The sequence below is a fragment of the Hypanus sabinus genome, chromosome 10 (assembly GCF_030144855.1).
Source record: "Hypanus sabinus isolate sHypSab1 chromosome 10, sHypSab1.hap1, whole genome shotgun sequence".
NCBI lineage: Eukaryota > Metazoa > Chordata > Chondrichthyes > Myliobatiformes > Dasyatidae > Hypanus > Hypanus sabinus.
This window is the reverse complement of record NC_082715.1, coordinates 113,516,832-113,537,917: the sequence shown is the minus strand read 5'-3', so window position 1 is coordinate 113,537,917 and position 21,086 is coordinate 113,516,832. Positions and strand designations below refer to the sequence as shown.

At 42.8% G+C, this 21,086-nt stretch overlaps 1 protein-coding gene across 2 annotated transcripts in view; it reads right to left on the bottom strand.

The window, feature by feature from the left end:
* The window catches only part of LOC132400996 (coiled-coil domain-containing protein 177-like), a 63,355-nt gene that overhangs the window by 5,823 nt on the left and 36,446 nt on the right, over nt 1-21,086 (bottom strand). The window lies entirely within an intron of this gene.

The window sequence follows — 21,086 nt, the reverse complement described above, 5'->3', positions numbered from 1 at the left end:
GGAGAGAAATGTCAGGTGATAGGTGAAACCTATGAAGCGAAGAGCTGGGAAGTTGAATGGTGAAAGAGGCAGAAGGCCATGGAAGAAAAAAGAAAGTGGGGCAGGCGATGGGTGGGTGAGAAGATAACATGAGAGGGGGACAAGGGGACAGGAAATGGTGAAGGGAGGGGGTGGGTGGAGTCATTATTGGAGTTTGAGAAATCAATGTTCATGCCATCAGGTTGGAGGCTAATTGTGGTCTTATCACAACAGTGGAGGAGGCCATGGATGGCTGTATCGGAATGGGAATGGGAAGTGGAATTAAAACTGGGAGATCCTGCTTATTCTGGGAGACAAAACGTAAATGCTCAGTGAAGCGGTCTCCCAATCTACATCACCGATACACAACAGGCCACACCAGGAGTACCAAATACAGTACATGACCCCAACAGACTCACAGGTGAAGTGTCACCTCACCTGGAAGGACTATTTGGAGCCCTGAATAGTAGTGAGGGAGGAGGTGTAGGGGCAGGTGAAGCACTTGTTCCGCTTGCAAGGATAAGTGCCATTAGGGAGATCAGTGGGGAGGGACAAATGGACAAGGGAGTCGCGTAGGGAGCGATCCCTGTGGAAAGCAGAAAGTGGGGGGAGGGAAAGGTGTGTTTGGTGGTGGGATCCAGTTGGAGGTGGTGGAAGTTTTAGAGAATTATGTGCTGGACATGGAGGCACCAATGCAGTCATCAATGTAGCATAGGAAAAGTGTAGGCTTGCAACATAGACTGTTCTATGCAGCCAACAAACAGGCTGGCTTAGCTGGAACCCATAACTACCCCTTTTGTTTGAAGTAAGTGGGAGGACCCAAAGGAGAAATTATTTAGAGTGAGGACAAGTTCTGCTGGGTGGAGGAGAGTGGTGGTATAGGGAAACTGGTTGGGTCTGGTATCCAGAAAGAAACAGAGAGCTTTGAGGCCTTCCTGGTGGGGAATGGAGGTGTACAGGGACTGGACATCCATAGTAAAAATAAGATGATGGGGTCCAGGGAACCTGAGATCCTTGAAAAGATCAAGACCATGTGAGGTGTCACGGCTGTAGGTGGGAGGGGAATAAACCAGACTGGGATAAAACAGGGTCGAGGTTTACAGATATGAGTTCAGTAGGGGAACAAACTGAAACAATGGACAAGCAGGTTTGTGGATTTTGGGTAGGAGGTAGTAACACGAGGTGCGGGGTTTGGGAACTATGAAGTTGGTGGCAGTGGATGGGAAATCTCTGGAGTTGATAAGGTTGCTGATGGTGTGGGAGACAATGGCCTGATGTTTCTTTGTAGGGTCCTGTTTGAGGGGTAAGTAAGAGGAGGTGTCTGAGAGTTGGCGCCGGGCCTCAGCAAGGTAGAGGTCAGATTGCCAGACTACAACAGCACCTCCCTTATCTGCAGGTTTGATGATGAGGTTAGGATTAGTGCGGAGGGAGTGGAGATAGAACCTCTACTTTTGGGGTACCTAGGGCCAACTTGTGTAGCAGAACTCTTGATGGATATGATGAAATATTCTCATTTCAGCATGATACAGCGAAAAAGCACAACTGCTTCCAAGGTCAGTACAGTCAACAAGGATGTCTTAATGTGCTTAAACAAACTATCGCCGCTTAGAACTGATGGACGCAGTGCTGATTGTGGATGGATCCCAGGTAGGAAACATGTTGCAGGTCAGGGATACAAGTGCATTTAAGGAAATGGGGCTTTAAACTCCCAATACTGACTATCTTGCTGGCAAACATGCAATCTCTGCTGAATAAAATCGATGATCTCTGAGCTGGGGTGCTGAATCAGAGGGACATTAGGACCATGTGTGTCCTTTGTTTACTCTTCTGTACCGGATGCAGCGATTCAGATCGATGGATTTACTATACACTGTTAGGATAGATCTATAGAGTCTCTCAAAAGCAGAGGTGGAGGAGTATGCCTCATGATCAACTCTTCTTGGTGCACAAATATATCAATGCTGTCCCAATTCTGTTCACCAGACCTGGAATATTTAGCAGTCCTTTTTACCTCCCAAAACATTAGGGTAATCTCCTTTTGGGAGATTTTAACCAAGCCAGTCTGAAAAAAATCACTGAGCAATTACCACCAACAGATCGCTTGCAGTACCAGAGGAAACAACACACTGGACCACTGTTACTCATGAGTAAAGGTAGAGAGTGAAGACTACAGCACCAGTAGTGAAGAACAAGAATATATGGGCAAGGGAAGCACAGGAGCACCTACAGGACTGCTTTGAATCGGTGGACTGGACTGTATTCAGGGATTCATCTTTGAATCTGGATGAGTATGCTGCAGTTGTTACCAACTTCATTAAAACCTGTGTGGATGAGTGTGTGCCTATAAAGACTTGCTGTATATTCCCAAACCAAAAGCTGTGGATGAACCAGGAGGTACGTCATCTGTTGAATGCTAGATCTATCACATTTAAGTCTGGTGACCCAGGTTTGTACCAAAAAAGCAGGTATGATTTGCAGTGGGCTATTTCAAAGGCAAAGAAAAAATTTCAAACAAGGTTTGAAAGGAAGAATATAACCACAGCTGTGAAAATCCCTGCTGCACCCGGTGTCTCAGAGGCTGTTATGCTGTCTTTTTAGAGAGTGAACCCTCACAAGGCAGAAGGTAATGAAGGTAATGGAGTACCTGGTAAGGCTTTGAAAACCTGTGCCAACCAACTGGCAGGAGTATTCAAGGGCATTTTCAACTTCTCAATGCTGCGGGCAGAAGTTCCCACTTGCTTCAAAAAGGCAATTATAATAGTGCCTAAGAAGAATATTGTGAGCTGCCTTAACAACTATCGCCCGGTAGCACTCACATCTACAGTGATGAAATACTTTGAGAGGTTGGTCATGACTAGACTGAACTCCTACCTCAGCAAGGACCTGGACCCATTGCAGTTTGCCTATCACCACAATAGGGCAACAGCAGATGCAATCTCAATGGCTATTCACCACCCGGACAACACAAACACATATGTCAGGGTGCTGTTCATCAGCTATAGCTCAGCATTTAATACCATCATTCCCACAATCCTGATTGAGAAGTTGCAGAACCTGGGCCTCTGTAACTCCCTTTCCAATTGGATCCTCAACTTCCTAACTGGAAGACCACACAATGTGCAGATTGGTGATAACATCTCCTCCTCGCTGACAATCAATACTGGTGCACCTCAGGAGTGTGTGCTTAGCCCACTGCTCTACTCTCTCTATACCCATGTCTGTGTGACTAGGCATAGCTCAAATAACTTTTGTAAATTTGCTGATGATACAACCATTGTTGGTAAGACGTCAGGTGGCGACAAGAGGGCTCACAGGAGTGAGATATGCCAATTAGTGGAGTGGTGTCGCAGCAACAACCTAACAGTCAACGTCAGAAAGACGAAAGAGCTGATTGTGGACTTCAGAAAAGGTAAGATGAAGGAACACATACCAATCCTCATAGAGGGATCAGAAGTGGAGAAGGTGAGCAGCTTCAAGTTCCTGGGTGTCAAGATCTCTGAGGATCTAACCTGGTCCCAACATATTGATGTAGTTATAAAGAAGGCAAGACAGTGGCTATACTTTATTAGGAGTTTGAAGAGACTTGGCATGTCAACAAAAACACTCAAAAACTTCTATAGTTGTACCGTGGAGAGCATTGTGACAGGTTGCATCACTGTCTGGTATGGGGGGGGGGGGGGGGGGGGAGCTACAGCACAGGACCGAAAGAAGCTGCAGAGGGTTGTAAATCTAGTCAGTTCCATCTTGGGTACTAGCCTACAAAGTACCCAGGACATCTTTAGGGAGCGGTGTCTCAGAAAGGCAGCATCCATTATTAAGGACCTCCAGCACTCCGGGCATGCTCTTTTCTCACTGTTACCATCAGGTAGGAGGTACAGAAGCTGGAAGGCACATACTCAGTTGATAATGTAATGGAGGTACTGTCTTATTCCCTTTTACGGCTAAAGGTTTTCTTGGTGAATTATTATTCCCTTTTAAGGCTAAAAGGTTGTTAGCTGTTCTGCTGAAATGGCAAATTTTAGTCAGTCATGTATGCGAAGTATGGCAGAGTGTATTGTTACCCTTTTGTTTAAGATTGCTCTTGCTTTATAATTAACCTGTGGTCGAAACTGTCGGAGCAGGCTTTGCACCTAGATCTGCATACGAGGCTAAAACATGGACATATATGGACCTTTTGCTGTGCTGATTGCTTAAGGGGAAGTAACTCAAAAACTGTTGTAACTGTTAGATGTTCTGCAAAATACCTGTATAAAAGGGATGGTATCTGTATGTAAGGTAGAGATCCTAGGAGAGAAGTCCAGTCGGCAAGAGGGTGATTCTTGCCTACTGTAGATCTCGGATCTCTTGCCGGATGAAGTCGCAATAAAGAAGAAATGGTTGATTGAAATTATACAGTGTCTGATTTGACTTCATTCCACTCAGTGATTCAGGAACAGCTTCTTCCCACTGCCATCCAATTCCTAAATGGACAATGAACCTCTGAACACTACCTCACTTTTTTTTAACATTAATTCTGTTTTTTGCATGACTTTTAATCTATTCAATATATGTATACAGTTATTGATTTACTTATTTATTTATTGTTTGTTTTCTTCTACATTATGTATTACATTGAACTGTTTCTGCTAAGTTAACAAATTTCACAACACATGCTGGTGACAATAAACCTGGTTCTGATTCCTCTTCTGAGAGCCGAGCATTCAGAAGGAGTGAGGTTGGAATAGGAGAGAGGAGTGTTAAGCCTAGACAGTTAATGTCCCATCGGCAGCTGACACTGAAAAAGTCCAGAGCAGGAAGAAGACCAGGGCAGGGTGTCCAGGAAGAAGAGGAGGGTTGAAGACGGGAGAAGGGGTCATTGGTGTGGGGTGGAAAGCCCTTGCCAAAGAAATAGGCTCAGAGATAGAGGCGTCAGAAGAAGAGCTCAGCGTTGTGGTGGCACAGAACTCTCTGAGGTGTGGGCACAGGGGAACAAAAGTGAGGCCCTTACTAAGGACAGAATGTTCTGTTTCAGAGAGGGAAAGTCGGAGGGAATGGTAAAAAATCCAGCATGGATGAGAGTTGGCATGGGGGGGGGGGGGGAGGTTGGAGGGTTCAGGGATGGTGGGGTCAGAGGAAGGTGGAGTCTTCAAGGACCCAGGAGCTAGCAGAGGGACCTGAGAGACAAGATTGTGGAATGATAGTGGCGAAAGGGGAAACGGATTCCAGCAGCAGTGTGTGAAGACCCAGCCTGGAGTTGGAAGTTGTGCAGTCGGCACTTTGGCGATGTCCGAGGTCATGGAAACCTGCATTGATGGCAGTGGAGTCTGGGTTTTGAGTCTGCTCTAAAGTCAGTCAGAGCCATTGAGATCAACGGCAGAGATCATGGTCTGGAGGCACCCAGGCCTGCCGGCGTTGGAGACAACAGGTTCTGTGGTCTGCAGATGGGAGATCTTCCGATCCTTGCAGGACATGATAAAGTCAAAAATGCCGGACATGAAGTCAGAGAAAGTGAGAAAGATCAAACTAACAAACTCATCTTTTCCTCTCCACCCCTCCCACTTCATGCTTTCTGCAGAGATCGCTCCCGACGTGACTCCATTGTCCCTTCGGGCACTTATCCTTGCAAGCAAAACAAGTGCTACACCTGCCTCTACACCTCCTCCCTCACTACCATCCAGGGCCCTAAACAGTCCTTCCAGGTGAGGCGACACTTCACCTGTGAGGCTGCTGGGGTTATTTAATGTGTTCAATACTCCTGGTGCAGTCTCCTGTATATTGGTGAGACCCGACTTAGACTGGGAGACCGCTTCGCCGAACATCTATGTTCCATCCACCAGTACAAGCAGGATCTCCCAGTGGTCACCCATTTTAATTCCGTAAGGCCACAACTACGTTGGAGGAACAACACCTTATATTTTGTTTGGGTAGCCTCCAACCTGATGGCATGAACATCGATTTCTCTGCCACCACCCCACCCCTTCACCATTTCCTGTCCACTTGTCCCTCTCTCATGTTATCTCTTTGCCCGCCCATCACCTCCCTTTGGTGCTCCTCCCCTCCCCCTTTCTTCTTTCTTCCATCAACTTCCTAGTTCTTTGTTCATCTCTCCAAATTTCGCCAATAGTCTGGCATTTCTCTCTCCCCTAACCCCACCTTTCAAATCCACTCCTCAGCATTTTTTTCTCCAGTCCTGCTGAGTTCCTCCAGCATTTTGTGTGTGTAGCTCATTCCATATACTCACCACACTTTGCATGAAAAAGATATCCCTCAGATCCTTTCCCCTCTCACCCAAAACTTCTGCCCCCTAGTTTTGAACACCCCCGCCCGGGGGAAAAAAATGTTACCATCTGCCTTATCTATGCCTCCCATAATTTTGAACACTTTAATAAGGTCACTCCAAATCTCCTATGTTTCAGACTGCACTTTCCAACACTGCAGCCCAGCTTCAGTATGGTACTGAAGTGTCAGCCTTTAATCATACACTCATCTCTCCAGTGCTGATACTGCGGACTTTTATTTTCTTCCTGCCTTGTAGTTTTAAATTCTGGATTTATCTTGAGTCAAACTATTGGATTGGATATTACATATCTATACAAATGGTGAGAAAGATTTGCATTTATACTGTATGGCACCTTTCTCATGATTTACATGCAACAAAATAACATGGTAAACATTTGGTCCATGATGACAGACGAGAAAAGCTCGTTTATCTCAATTGACATCTTTATTGCAACAAGCACAAAGACAGATCTAGCGCTATGACCCGGGGAGAGAACCCACACAGTCACATACCGAGGGGGCAGGTGGTTATTACACACCCCATTTACAGTCAGGGTGACCCACAAATACACAAGTGAATGACTGTGTAATGCCCTGGTTAACATTTTTGCCGCTAATGCTGTAGGGTATTTCATTTAGCAGCTTTCTCTTAAAGCAGTGTGTCTTGCTGGCAGAATGTTTTGGTTTCAGCTAAAGATAAGGGGCTAGGATGTTCAACTAGGAGATGTTGAACATCACCACCAGTCAATCAGGATGGTAGGATTGGGAGAAGGTTCTAGAGAGAGCGGGAGATGCAGAGAAGATGGGGAGAGACGGGCATAGGATTCGATCCAACCAGAAGATGCGATTGCAAGGAGTGCTTTGTGATATGGAGCCCAAATGGGACGCTCTAGCAGAATCTGAATTCAGCACTGTGAGTAACGGTGATATCTGGCTTTTGGACAATACAAACTCCAACACCTTGTGCACATTTAGACTGGTTTAACTCTTATAGGCCCATTTATTTATTTTTTTCTTAACAACTGTTTGATAAAGCTGAAATTAGTAAATACACATTCTTTATAATTGTATGTGGAAAACAATCTGTTATTTCTTGCCGAATGATAATTATGTATGGGCAGTAATTAAACAACACTCATTCAAATTGGAGTTCACATCCATGGGCTACCTGCAAGTGTTAGAACACGTTTTTGGCATGACAGTCAGCCCAGCGGAATTTATGTTGAAGTTCAGGCACACATCCCAGGAGAAAGGGGAGAAACGTACTGCCTACATTTTCAGGTTAGAAAGACACTGGCATTGCTTGTGTCATAAAGGGGCCATTCAACTGGCTGAGATAAATCAATTAAAGATGGAACAAGTTATGAAGGGCACGCTGTCACATGACATGATTGCTTTAAGTATTTGAATGTCTCTTAAGATGTGTCCTTCCCTTGTCTATTCACCTGGTGTTCAGCACTGTTTTTGAGAAGGTGCAAATTCCTCCTAAGCAGGAAAATGAGCATAAACGAGGAAATGTATGGTACTCCCAGCCCAAACCTGTCATGTTACATCCTGGGGAAGTAGCTCGAGTGATGGGAAACCCCAAATTCCCTGGAATGCTGATGCTGAGGCCCTCCTGCTGGATGCTCTCTTCAGATTCATGGAGAAGAGTCATGCTTACCTGCTGGGGTGCTGGTGAGAGCTGAATTACAGAAACCTTCCACTGTACATATAAACAAGATGACAGTGATTGTCAGGATCATCTCAGAGAGAGAGGTCACCCTTAGACGTAGAATGCAAATGGCACATCTTTTCCTGGTGACTGTAACATTTAGTTTTCTGGTGAAAAACAGGAGAGAGAAAATCTCTTCGAACAGGAAAGTTAACAGCAAAGCCATTCAACTTTGGTGACTCCCCAGTACCTGAGGGATGGAAAAGGGGACTAACGAAGAAGATGTTGAAGTTCTAAGATGTCTTTTCTACTAACGAGTTTTATGTGTTAACGAGGAAAATTGGGAGTGGCAGGGCGGAAATCTCATAGAAACATTCCGAATGTTAAAAGGCCTGAACAGGTGAGATATGGCAAAGTTATTTCCCATGGTAGGGAATTCTAGGACAAGAGGGCACGACTTCAGAATTGAGGGATGTCCTTATAGAACTGAAATGTGGAGAACTTATTTTAGTCAGAGGGTGGTAAATCTGTGGAATTTGTTGCCACGAGTGGCTGTGGAGGCCATTGGGTGTATTTAAGGCAGAGATAGATAGGTTCTTGATTAGCCAGGTCATCAAAGGGTATGGGGTGAAGGCAGGGGAGTGGGGAAGACTGGAAGAATTGGATCAGCCAATGACTGAATGCCGGAGCAGACTCAATGGGCCGAATGGCCTACTTCTGCTCCTATATCTTACGGTATGTAACTAAAGGAAGCTGGAATTATCGCTATGCGTCACCCATCGTGGTGGTGAGGAAGGAGAACGGGAGGGTACAAACACGTGTAAACTATTGGACACTGAACCAACGTACAGTCCCTGACAATAGATCTGCGGATGTTCTGGTCTGCCTGAGTGGAGCAAAATGGTTCAGTGTGTTGGATCTAAGAAGTGGCTATTATCAGATACCCATGAGTGAGGCTGACAATAAGACTGCATCCATATGGCTACTTGGATACTTTCAGTTTGAAGGAATGCCCCAGGGCACATCAGAAACACTGGCTACCTTTCAACATGTCATGGAGAAGACTACTGTGGACATGAACTTGCTTGAGGTACTGGTGTACTTGGATGATCTCACTGTGTTCAGGTCTACCCTGGGGGAGCAAGAGACAAAGCTACTGAAGGTGTTAGACTACCTGAAAGAATTAAAACCTGAAGAATTAAAACTGTCACTGGACAAGTGCCAGTTCAGTAAGACATCACTTAACTATGCCGTATGTACTGCATACCAAAACCAGCCGTGAAGGTTTAGGTGGTGTTCTGTATCAGAATCAGGGCAAAGGATTGAGAGCTGTTACTTTCATCAGACGAATAAAACTATGCTCTGCACAAATTGGAGTTTCTGGCATTGAAATGGGCTGTGGTGGGTAACTTAAGTGACTATACGGTGCGAAGTTTGAAGTGAGGACTGACAACAATCCACTGACATACATCCTGACCATGGTAAAGTTGGATGCCACAGGTCATTGTTGGTTGGCAGTGTTAACTGCATATCATTTTAGCTTGAAATATCAGCCAGGGAGCCAGAACATTGGTGAGTAGGAGTTGTCCCAATGTTCACGAGGTACTGGAAATGGACGACAGTGGGATAGTGTTCCTGTCTCTGGTGTTAAAGCAATGTGCCAGTTTTCCACAGAGGGGAAATCAGAGGCAAGGCTATGGCATGATAGAGCTGTGGATCATTTGGGAGCATCTGGTTGTTCCATTCCACAAGTTTATTGCAACTTGACCACTCTGGATACAAAGGAGTTGTCTGCCTTGAATCCTGCAGAATTGGCAGCAGTCCAGTGAGACGATTCTTGTATAGGTGCCATTTGGTCATCTGTCGAAAAATGAGATACGGTCCAAGTTGAAAAGACGTAGCACCCTAATAATGAGAGAATAGGACAAACTGGGGTTGAACCAGGTTTTATAAAAGGTCATGTCTTCTTCAGACAGGCCTCAGCATTCCCAGTTAGTTTTGCCTGAAAAGCATTGGAGGATTGTGTTGAAGTCACTTCATGATGTTTCAAGTCATTTGGGGTTTGACAAGACCTATGGATTGGTCTGTGATCGGTTCTATTGGCCTGAGGTTGAAGAGTACTCTAAGTCGTGCATCCAATGTATTCGGTGGAAGACGCTGCCTACGAGAGTTGCTCCATTATCTCACTTATAGACTGTGGGGCCACTTGATTTAGTGAAGCTACCGGAATCATGCCATACTATTTGATGTTCAGGCGTGAAGCAAGATTGCCTGTAGATCTCTGCTTTGGAACTGGCAGTGAAGACTTGCCACAGAAGACACACCTCAAGTATGTGTCTGACATGAGGAAAAAAATTGCAAAAGGCTTATCAGTTAGCAACAGTCTCTGCTACCAAGCAAATTCAAGGAAACAAGGGGAAATATGATCAACAGATTAGGTTCTCTCAACTGAAGCCTGGAGACAGAGTTTTAATAAGAAATTTGGGGCTACCAGGGAAGCACAAGTTTGCTGACAGCTGGGTGTGTACACCATATGTAATGGAAGCCAAATGCCAAATGTGCCAATTTTCTGGGTGAAACCAGAAGATGGGAATAGCCTTATCAAAATTCTCCATCAGAATCACCTTTTACCCCTAGGGCAGGAGGTACGTGTTGACCCAGAGCCTGACATGGAACCTACAGCTGGTAGATTTCTGCACAGGAGGAGGAGAACTTCAATGGAAAGACCTGAAAAGGACCCAACCACTGAATGCTGTCTGGACACAGAGAATGAGGAAATGGGGGTTTAGTATATGCTACCTTATGCAAATATCCCAAGCACTGGCGAAGAGATTCCCAAATCTCCCAACCTTGACTCAGATGTAGTGTGGAAAGACTTAGCAGTGAACAGGAAGATGTGATGCTGGACAGTGAAGGGAAGCCGGGTTCCAATGTAATTGGGGATGAAACTGAGTTCAGTTAGGTTGCTATAAGGCATGAGTAATAAGAAGGTCTGAGAGCCAGGAAACCCAAAAGTAGACTGGCATATGATGCACTGGGGAAACAAGAGTAATGTGTCTATTCCCTTAGTGCGATATATTACTTCTATTTACAAATAGGCTGGGGGTCCTGAAGTTATGATATTCATTTCAATACTGTTATTAATAATGGTTTGATAAGTTTCAAAGTCATGAGGACATGACTAATTTTGGTGGGGGGAGAATGTAAAGCACAGGTTAAGATTTCTACTGCTTATGCTGTGGAGTATTTCCTTTAATAGCTCTCTGTAAAATCAGTGTGTCCTACTGGTAGAATATTCTGGTTTTGGCTAAAGAAAAGGAGCTATAATGTTCAACTTAGGAACGTTATGTCAGCCAATCAGGGTAGTGGAACTGGGAGAAGGCTCAAGAGAGCTGGGCAGAGAAAGAATTGCGACTGATACATATCTTTGAAGTCTTTTTGACGGGAGATATAGATAAAATCAGGACAGATGGGTGTAGAATTCAATCTGACAGGAAGGTGCGATTACAAGGAGTGCTTCACGAGACGGAGTCCAAGATGGGAAGCTCTGCCAGTGTCTAGTGATGAGAATTCAGCACTGTGAGTAACGGTCATACCCAGCTTTTGTACATTACGAGCTCTGATGCCATGTGCACATTTAGACTGGTTTAACTGTTATGGGCCCTTTTATTTTTTTCCCCTTTTCTTAATAACTGATAAAGCTGAAATTAGTAAATGCACTTTCTTTATAATTATATGGAGTGTATGATTTGTTATTTCTTGCCAACTAATAATTGTGTATGGGCAATATTTACACAGCATTTGCTCAAACTGGGGTTCCATTAATCAGAACAATCCAACTGGCCCATTCGGTTGAACCCCAAATCATACTGACCCAGGACAGATCTTGTTTTTGAGTCACGTAGCTGTAAGCAGATCCGACTAACGAGCCAACATTGCATACAAGGTTGATGAGGGGACTACAATTGTATAACCCACGCTAAAACATAACAATAAATGAACTTGAATATCCCATCAAAATCCTACAAAAATATTTTAAAACAAGAACAATAAATAGTGCTGGCCACTAGGAATTCTGGGGAGGGCTGTCAACTACGCCCCTGGAGTACCACAATACTTTCTAATATGAGGTCATTGTTGAAACGTGTGGATGGAAGCAGTCAATTTACAGACAGCAATAGCAAAACAATGAGCAGATGATGTTTGGAAGTAATGACAGACAAAATATGAACTGGGAAACTGGTGATAGCACTCATGATTTTCTTTTGACATGCTGCCATAATTTAAAGCTAGCATAGTGGTGAAGGGAAAAGAGCTGCTCATCTCCCAGATTCAGCAACCAAGTTCAACCCAGACCTCAGGTGCTTGCTGCAAGGAGTTAACCATTTGGGTCTCCCATGTACTCTGGTTCCTACTGCAGCTCAAATACATTCATGTATATAAGTTAGCTAGCCATTATAAAGTGTGTATTTGAGGAGTAGAATCTGAGGGGAACTGATGGGAGTGTGGGAGGGAGATTAAGATAGGTTAGGATAGGATTAATATAAAAATGAGTACTTGATGGTTGGCACGGACTTGTGGATATCATGCTATCTTTCCCTATAACACCTTTTCCAATGAAAACAGCCCCAATTTATCATCATATCCAGAAGAGACCATTTTAAACAGCACTCCCTCAACATTGCAACGTATGTTGCACCGTACAAAATTAATACAATTCTTAAACACTTCTTACTTTTCAATCACTCAATTCCAAGCATACTATCAGCAAAGCACAAATGCACTGAGTGAATGATTTTTACATTCTAAGCACGTTAAAAACAAATGCAAGTGGAATATCTCCTAATCTCTGACATCAACTTACAACCTCAGTTACATTTTATTTGAACCTCTTTTCAATCTCTTGCAACTGCTTGGTGTAAGACAGCTTTATCTAAACCAAGGAGCATTTTTCCTGATAACGTAGGCTATGGAAAGTACAGAAAGCACTGGAGATCAGGATCAAACCAGGTCACTGCAACTGTGAGACAGCAGCTCTACTGGTTGTGAAATGTGCTGCTCATCCAGTCTTCAAGATGAAAAATAACTTTTAAATGAAAGCTGTTTTAATATATAAACAGACTGGTTTGCAACTATTCTGGGTATTGATATATGAAGGCAGTGTACTCCTGATTCCTCAACGTGCTCAAAGACATGAACTTCACTAAACTAAGAAGAATTTTAATTGGGTAGGCATGAATAAGGTAAGCTTTACTAAAATAATTTCAAATAGGATTATAATAAGCATTGTCACAAATTTACCACATGGTATTATTACCAGTATTAAATAAGCCAACTCTTTTGTTAGTTCTGATGAAGGACCTTGGCCCAAAACATTGACTGTTTACTCTCTTCCATAGGGTTAGCCTGCTGAGTTCCTCCAACATTTTGTGTGTGTTGCTTGGATTTACAGCATCTTGTTTGGAACTCTTTTGATATTTATTATTGATAAATTAATATACTGAGAGCAATAACAGAGGATGTCATTTTAGTTGCTACGTAAATATCAAGATAAGGCTTAATCCTATCATACTGAGACTGATGGTACGAGTTATTGATTGCACTAAACTCCAGAGGATCCTAGGTCTGAAAGTCAAAAAATAGCAGGTGCTGGAAATAAACCAACTTGCTTTCTCCTGTTGCATTCTGACAAATATTTTTCACCTGAAACATTAACTCTCTTGTTCTTAGCTTCAGACGCTACCTTATCTGCTGAGTAATTCCAGTATTTATTGATTTTAACTCAAGGGTCTACATCTAATCTATTGTCTTCAGTGGATTAAGATTTACCACCATCTACAAACAGCTTTCTAGTGCCTTGTCACTATCAAGCTGAAAAGCAAAGCCAGGGCACATTGAGAACTCAGCTGGCAACAGCCTGAGGTGAACCAGACACTTGGTAGCAAAGGATGGGCTGGTAGAGGCAGCCCAGAGCTTGTGTAAAACAAGATGGGGATTAGGAGGACTGGGTCAAAGTTTAAAACAAAGAGCAAGAAATTTAAATGTGAAGAGTGACACTTGAAGCAATAGATCATGTAACTATGCATTTTTCCACTCTACGTACTTTCATGATTCAATCATAAATTTGACAGCTGATTGGAATCGTAAAGCTACACACAGCATGAAAAACAGGCCCTTCAGTCCAATTGTCCATGCCAACCAAGTTCTCTGACTCAACTAGACCTGGTCACCTGTATTTGACCTACATCCCTCTAAACCTTTCCTGTCCATGTACCTATCGATATGAATTTTGATGTTCTAATTGCATCACCCTATGTCTTGATAAAGTTGCCCCAGGACCAATTAAAAAATTTCTTCTCTTGCTTTAAACTTAAGCCCTCTGGTTTTTGACTCCCCTGCTCTGTGAGCAGACTGTGGCTACTCACCCTCATTCACCTGAGGCTATACCCACATGATTTTAAAATCTCCTATAAGATAATTTTTCAGTGTCCTCCAGGGAAAAAGATTCCAGCTTATTCATTCTCTCTTTATAATTTAGCACCTCAAGTCCAAGTAACACGCATATAAATCACTTTGCACCCATTCCTGATTAAGCAAAGTGACCAGACCTGTAGTATTCCAAATGTGGCCTTGCCAATGTCTTTTACACAATTGCATAATTCCTAAAAAGGTAAATAACCAATTTATCTAGTAAATAACCTATTTTTACTCTTACAGAGCAAGGCATCTTTGAACCTTTTGATTTGCTTAGACAGGAAAACCAAAATAAGATTCTTCCTTTTCAATGGGAATAAACATCCGGAACTCATCTAAAAACTCGATACTCATTTTGCCAGACTTCTTTATCTATTCCTTTTCTTGAGCTCTCTGCAGGTGGTTAATTATAACTTAGTATGACTTCATGTATATTGATATTATTTTCCTCACTCGCTGTATCCTGACTGTTGGCAGGCAATCTGTGTATGGCAAGGGAAAGTCAAATCTGATCTTTTCTATCTTAACACACCCTTTGCTTGGGACAATGATTACATTGTACATAATTACAGTTCCCATTTATGAGGAAGATACGAGAACACTAGAGATTATTTTAAAAAATGTCAAGAATGATACCCAAATCAGATTACATGTTCTGGAAAGATTAAGCAATTTGGGGAACATGAGAGTTGAACCTATAGAGGATGCTTTCTCGCCCACATAAACTGCCGCTCACGAGATATTTTTTATTGTGCTCTCTGTAAGCCCTAGAGACCGTTGTGCATGAAAATCCCAGGAGATCAGCAGTTTCTGAGATACTCAAACAACCCGTCTGACACAAAAAAAATCACTCGATGGTCAAAATCACTAAGATCACATTTCCACCCCATTTTGATGATAGCCACAAACCATCAATTCCATCATCTAGATCATTAACATATAGCATAAAAAGTAGCAGACCCAACATCTACCCCGAGGTACACCACTCTTCACCAGCAGCCAACTAGAAAAGGCCCCCTTTGCCTTCTGCCCCTCAGCTAATCTTCCTTCCATGCTAGTATTTTTCCTGTAATTTAATAATTCTTATCTAATTTAGTAGCATCATGTTTGGCGCCTTGTCAAAGGCCTTCTGAAAATCCAAGTAAGCAACATCCACTGACTCCTTTGTCTATCCTGCCTGTTATTTCCTCAAAGAATTTGAACCGATTAGTCAGGCAAGATTTCCTCTTAAGGAAACCATGCTGACTTCCACCTATTTTATTGTGTGCTTCCAAGTACCCTGAAACCTCATCCTTAATAAAGTAGTCTAACATCTTGCCACCCACTGGTTAGGCTAATTAACCTATAATTTCCTTTCTTTTGCCTCCCTCCCTTCTTAAAGAGTTAACCTTTAAAATTTTCCAGTCCTCTGGAACCACTGCAGAAGCTCATAATCCTTTTAAGATCACTACTGATGCCCCCATAATCTCTTCTGCTACCTCTTTAAGAACTTTGCAGTGTAGTACATCTGCCCAAGTGACTTATTGACCGTCAGACCTTTCAGCTTTCCGGGCACCTTCTCCTTAGTAATAGCAATTACACTCACTTCTGCCCCTGACATTCTCAAATTTCTGGCATATTGCTGGTTCTTCCATAATGAAAACTGACACCAAATTCGTATTCAGTTTGTCTACCATTTCTTTTTTCCCCCTTACCATAAGACAGTTGCAGAATTAGGCTGTTGGCCATTTGGCCCATCAAGTCTCCTCTGCCATTTCATCATGGCTGAAGCTGCTTTCCTCTCAGCTCAATCTCCCGCTTTCTCCCCATATCCCTTCATGCCCTGACCAATCAAGAATCTATCAACCTCTGCCTTAAATATATATGAAGACTTGGCCTCCACAGCTACCTATAGCCAAGTTTCACCTCTCTCTAGCTAAAGAAATTCCTCATCTCCATTCTAAAAGGACGTCCCCTCTATTCTGAGGATATGCCCTCTGGTCCTAAACTCTCCCACCATAGGAAACATCTTCTTCACATCCACTCTATCGAGGCTTTTCGCCATTCGGTAGGTTTCAATGAGGTCACCCTTCATTCTTCTGAATTCCAGTGAATACAAGCCCAAAGCCATCAAAAGCTCTTCATATAATAAGCTGCTTAAACCTGGAATCATTTTCATGAACCTCTTTTGAACCCTCTCCAGTTTCAGCACATCCCTTCTATGACAGGGGCCCAAAATTGCTCAGAATACACCAACTGAGGCCTCAACAGTGCTTTAAAGTCTCAACATTACACCTTTGCTCTTGAAATGAATGCTGACGATACATTTGCCTTCCTCACCATAGACTCAACCTGTAAATTAACCTTTTGGAAATCCTGCACAAGGACTTCCAGGTTCCTTTGTGCCTCAGATTTTTGTATTTTCTCTCTACTTAGAAAACAGTCAACCCTTTCATTTTTTTTTTAGCCAAAGTGCATACACTTCCCATCACTATTGCATCTGCTACTTCTTTGCCCTTTCTCCTAAATCTGTCTAAGCCCTTCTGTAGTCTCTCTACTTCCTCAAAACTATATGTCCCTCCATCCACCTTCATATCACCTGCAAACTTTGCAACAAAATCAATTCCATCATCCAAATCACTGACATATAACATAAAAAGAATTAGTCCCAACACAGACCTCTGTGGAACACCACTAGTTACTGGCAGCCAACCAGAAAAGGCTCCCTTTATTCCCAATCTTTACCTCCGGTCAATCAGGCACTGCTTTGTCCATGCTAGAATCTTCCTCGTAATACCATGGGCTCATAGCTTGTTAAGCAACCTCATGCATGGCACCTTATCAAAAGGCCTTCTGAAAATTCAAATACACATCACCCGAATCTCCTATGTCTATCCTGCTTGTTATTTCTTCAAAGAATTCCAACAGATTTGTCAGGCAAGATTTTTCCTTAGGGAACCATGCTGACTACAGCCTATTTTATCATGTACCTCCAAGTACCCCGAAACCACATCCTTAACAATCAATTCCAACATCTTCCCAACCATTGAGGTCAGACTATCTGGCCTATAATTTCCTTTTCTTGAAGAGTGGAGTGACATCTGCAATTTTCCAATCTTCTGGAACCATTCCACAATGTAGTGATTCTTGAAAGGTTATTACTACTACCTCCACAATTTCTTCAGCCACCTCTTTCAGAATCCTAGGGTGTACACCATCTGCTTCAGGTGACATCTATTTTTAGACTTTTCAGTTTCCAATGAACCTTCTCCCTAATAAAGTTAACTTCACACACTTCATGATCCCTGACACCTGGAACTTCCACAGAGAAGTCTAATGTAAAATACTTATTTAATTCATCTGCCATATCCTTGTTGCCCATCATTACTGCTCCAGCATCATTTCCCAAAGGTCCAATATCCACTCTCGCCTCTCTTTTACACTTCATGTATCTGAAGAAACTTTTGGTATCCTCTTTAATATTATTGGCTCGCATACTTTTGTTTATCATCTTTACTTTCTTAATGACTATTTTCATTGCTTTCTGTTGTTATTTGAAAGCTTCCCAATCCTCTAACTTCCCACTAATTTTTGCTCTATTATATGCCCACTCTTTGGCTTTTACGTTGGCTTTGACTTCTCTTGTTAGCCACAGTTGTATCGACTTGTCTTTAGAATACCTCTTCCTCTTTGGGATGTATATATCCTGTGCCTTCCAAATTGCTTCTGGAAATTCCAGCCATTACTGTTCTGCCAACAACTGTGCCAGTGTTCTTTTCCAATCAATTCTGGCCAAATCCTCTCTCATGCCTCTGTAATTCCCACTGTAATACTGATAATCCACTGTAATACTGATACATCTGACTTTAGCTTTTCTTTCTCAAATTTCAGGGTGAATCTGATCACTGCCCCCAAGGATACTTATACCCTTAAACACTGTAATTAATTACAGTTCATTGCACAACACCCAATCCAGAATAGCTGATCCCCTACTAGGCTCAACCACTAAAAAGACATCTCATAGACATTCTAGAAATTCCCCCTCTTGGAATCCAGCACCAACCTGATTTTCCCAATCTACCTACATATTGAAATCCCCCATGACTATTATAACATTGCCCTTTTGGCATGCATTTTCTATATCCAGCATCATTTTCCAGAGGCTCAATGTCCACTCTTGCCTCTCCTTTATATATATCTTAAAAAAAAAACTTATGGTATCCTCTTCTGTATTATTGGCTAGCCTACTTTTATATTCAATCTTTCTTCTTGTTGCATTTTTGGTTGCTTTCTATTGGTTTTAAAAACTTCCCACTATTTTTTGCTATGTTGTATTTCCTGTCTTTTGCCTTTATGCTGTCTTTAACTTCCCTCATCAGCTACAGTTGCCTCATCCTCCCTTTGGAATGTTTTTTCCCTCTTTGGGAGGAACTGATCCTGTGTCTCCCGAATAACTCCCCAAAACACCAGCCATTGCTGCTCTACCTTCATAACCCATTAGTGCACCCTTCTAATCAACTTTGGCCAACTCCTCTCTCATTCCTCTGTACATCCTTTTTATTTAGCTGTAAATCTGGTACATCTAATTTTAGCTCCTCCCTCTCAAACTGTGTGGTGAATTCTATTATATCATGATCACTGTCTCCTAAGGGTTCCTTTATCTTAAGCACCCTAATCAAATCTGGTTCATTACATAATCCAGAATTGCCTCTTCCCCAGTGGGCTCAACCACAAGCTGCTCTAAAAAGCCATCCCATAGCTATTCTATAAATTCCTTCTTAAGTTTAAAGCCCTATCCACAGCTCTAGTTATGTGATTCACCAGGGCTCTATCCCAGCATGACTCAGGTGGAGCCCATCCCATCGGAACAGTTCCCTTATTCCCCAATACAGGTGTTAATGTCCTAAGAATTCAAACCCATTTCTCCCACACCAATCTTTGAGCCACATTTAGCTCTCTAATCTTATTATCCCTGTACCAATTTACACAAGGCTCAAATAACAATCTGGAGATAATCAACTTTTTGGTTCTGTGTTTTAATTTAGTCCCTAGCCGCTCAAATTTCCTCAGCAGAACCACTTTCCTTGTTCTTCCTATGTTGATAGTGCCTACATGGACAATGACAACTGGATCTTTCCCCTCCCACTCCAAATTACTCTGTAGGTCAGATGAGATGCCCTGAACCCAGGCACCAAGCAGGCAACCCAGACTTCCAAGGAGAATTGTGTCTATTGCCCTGACTAGTAGAATTAAGCAAAATCCCAAAGGTTCTGCATGTACATAAAGAACAGAAGGATGACTAGAGTGAGGGTGGGACCAATCAGGGATAAAAGAGGAAATGTGCCTGGGATTGGAGGAGGTGGTGTTGCAAGAAGAGTCCAATTTACCCACTCATCAAAAGCAGTCCCTTGTGGGAGGCAGGGATTGACTCATTTAAGGAGCATTGTAGATCCTCCCACTAATTGCTGTTTAGCTGATCATGTCACGGCACTGGTAGAGTTTAAATCAAGCATGTAATAACCATGCGGGCTCTTTTCACACTTTGGGTCGCTGTGGACCAAGTACTGTAAATTCTGGTGTATAAACCGAGAATCTGGCCCTAAATTTTGCTCCTAAAATTAGGAGGTCGACTTATACAGAGGGTGCCAACTTTGGAAAAACGTATACACGGAAGACAGGTCGTATTTATTGGCTGTTTTAGAGTTAAATTTGTTCCACTGTTGACACATGAATTCTTTGGTTTGTTTAAACTCACATCTAGTGGCTGGACCACGGACATCAAACCATCAGGGATGACTGCAATGTCCGTATTTGCAGCTTTCAATGCTGCTTTTGTCCCACCTGACAAGTGCGCTTTGAACAAGTACCAGACAAGTAGTGACTTTTCCTTCCTGACACCTTCAGGATGTCGACGCCACTCCTCTTTAACCCACTTCAAGCAACCCGCTTCATCCATCCAGCAGCATTCTTGAACGTAAACAACACCCCATGGGAATTTTCTGAGCAATCTTTGTTTTTTGTCTCAACACAAGATCACGTCTATTCATAAATTTGGTGCACCAACTTCGCGTAGCTTTGAAATTTTCGCTGACCTCACGGTGTTTTTCGTCCCATTTCAACTCTTGAACTGGAATCGTTTCTCTGGTAACAATGTATCCAGATGATCGCTGGTGATTCACCCACTCTAAAACTTTTTCTTCCAGTTCTGGCCACTGGCATGTTTTCCCCCAGTTTGCACATTTTGTCTTTGGCATTTCCCTCAGTGTGTCCTCTGCCTTTCTCCACTCTCTCTCGGTTACACTAAACTTCTTAGCAGCTACAGAATTATTCGTTCCTTTAGCAAAATCAACAACCTCTAGCTTGAAGCCAGCATCGTACTGCATTTGTTTTAATCTTCTGTACATGGTGGTCACAAATTCAATACTGAGTACACATACTGATCTCGCCAGCCCGTGTTATGTTTTAATGAGTTTACGATGGGCACTAAATGGTTTCATGGGGGTTACATTTCAGAGGATTCTTTACCATTGGAGACCTAATCCAAAACTTTCCTCCCTGACTTATTTATTAAGAATTCGCCTATAACGCTCTACAATGTGTAGGCCTGTTTTCTTAGCAGGTACTGGTTCTCAAAATTTCCCGGTTCTGGATCCGGCAAAGCTGAGTACTGGCATGTGAGATCTTGTGATCTTTTCTGGTTAAA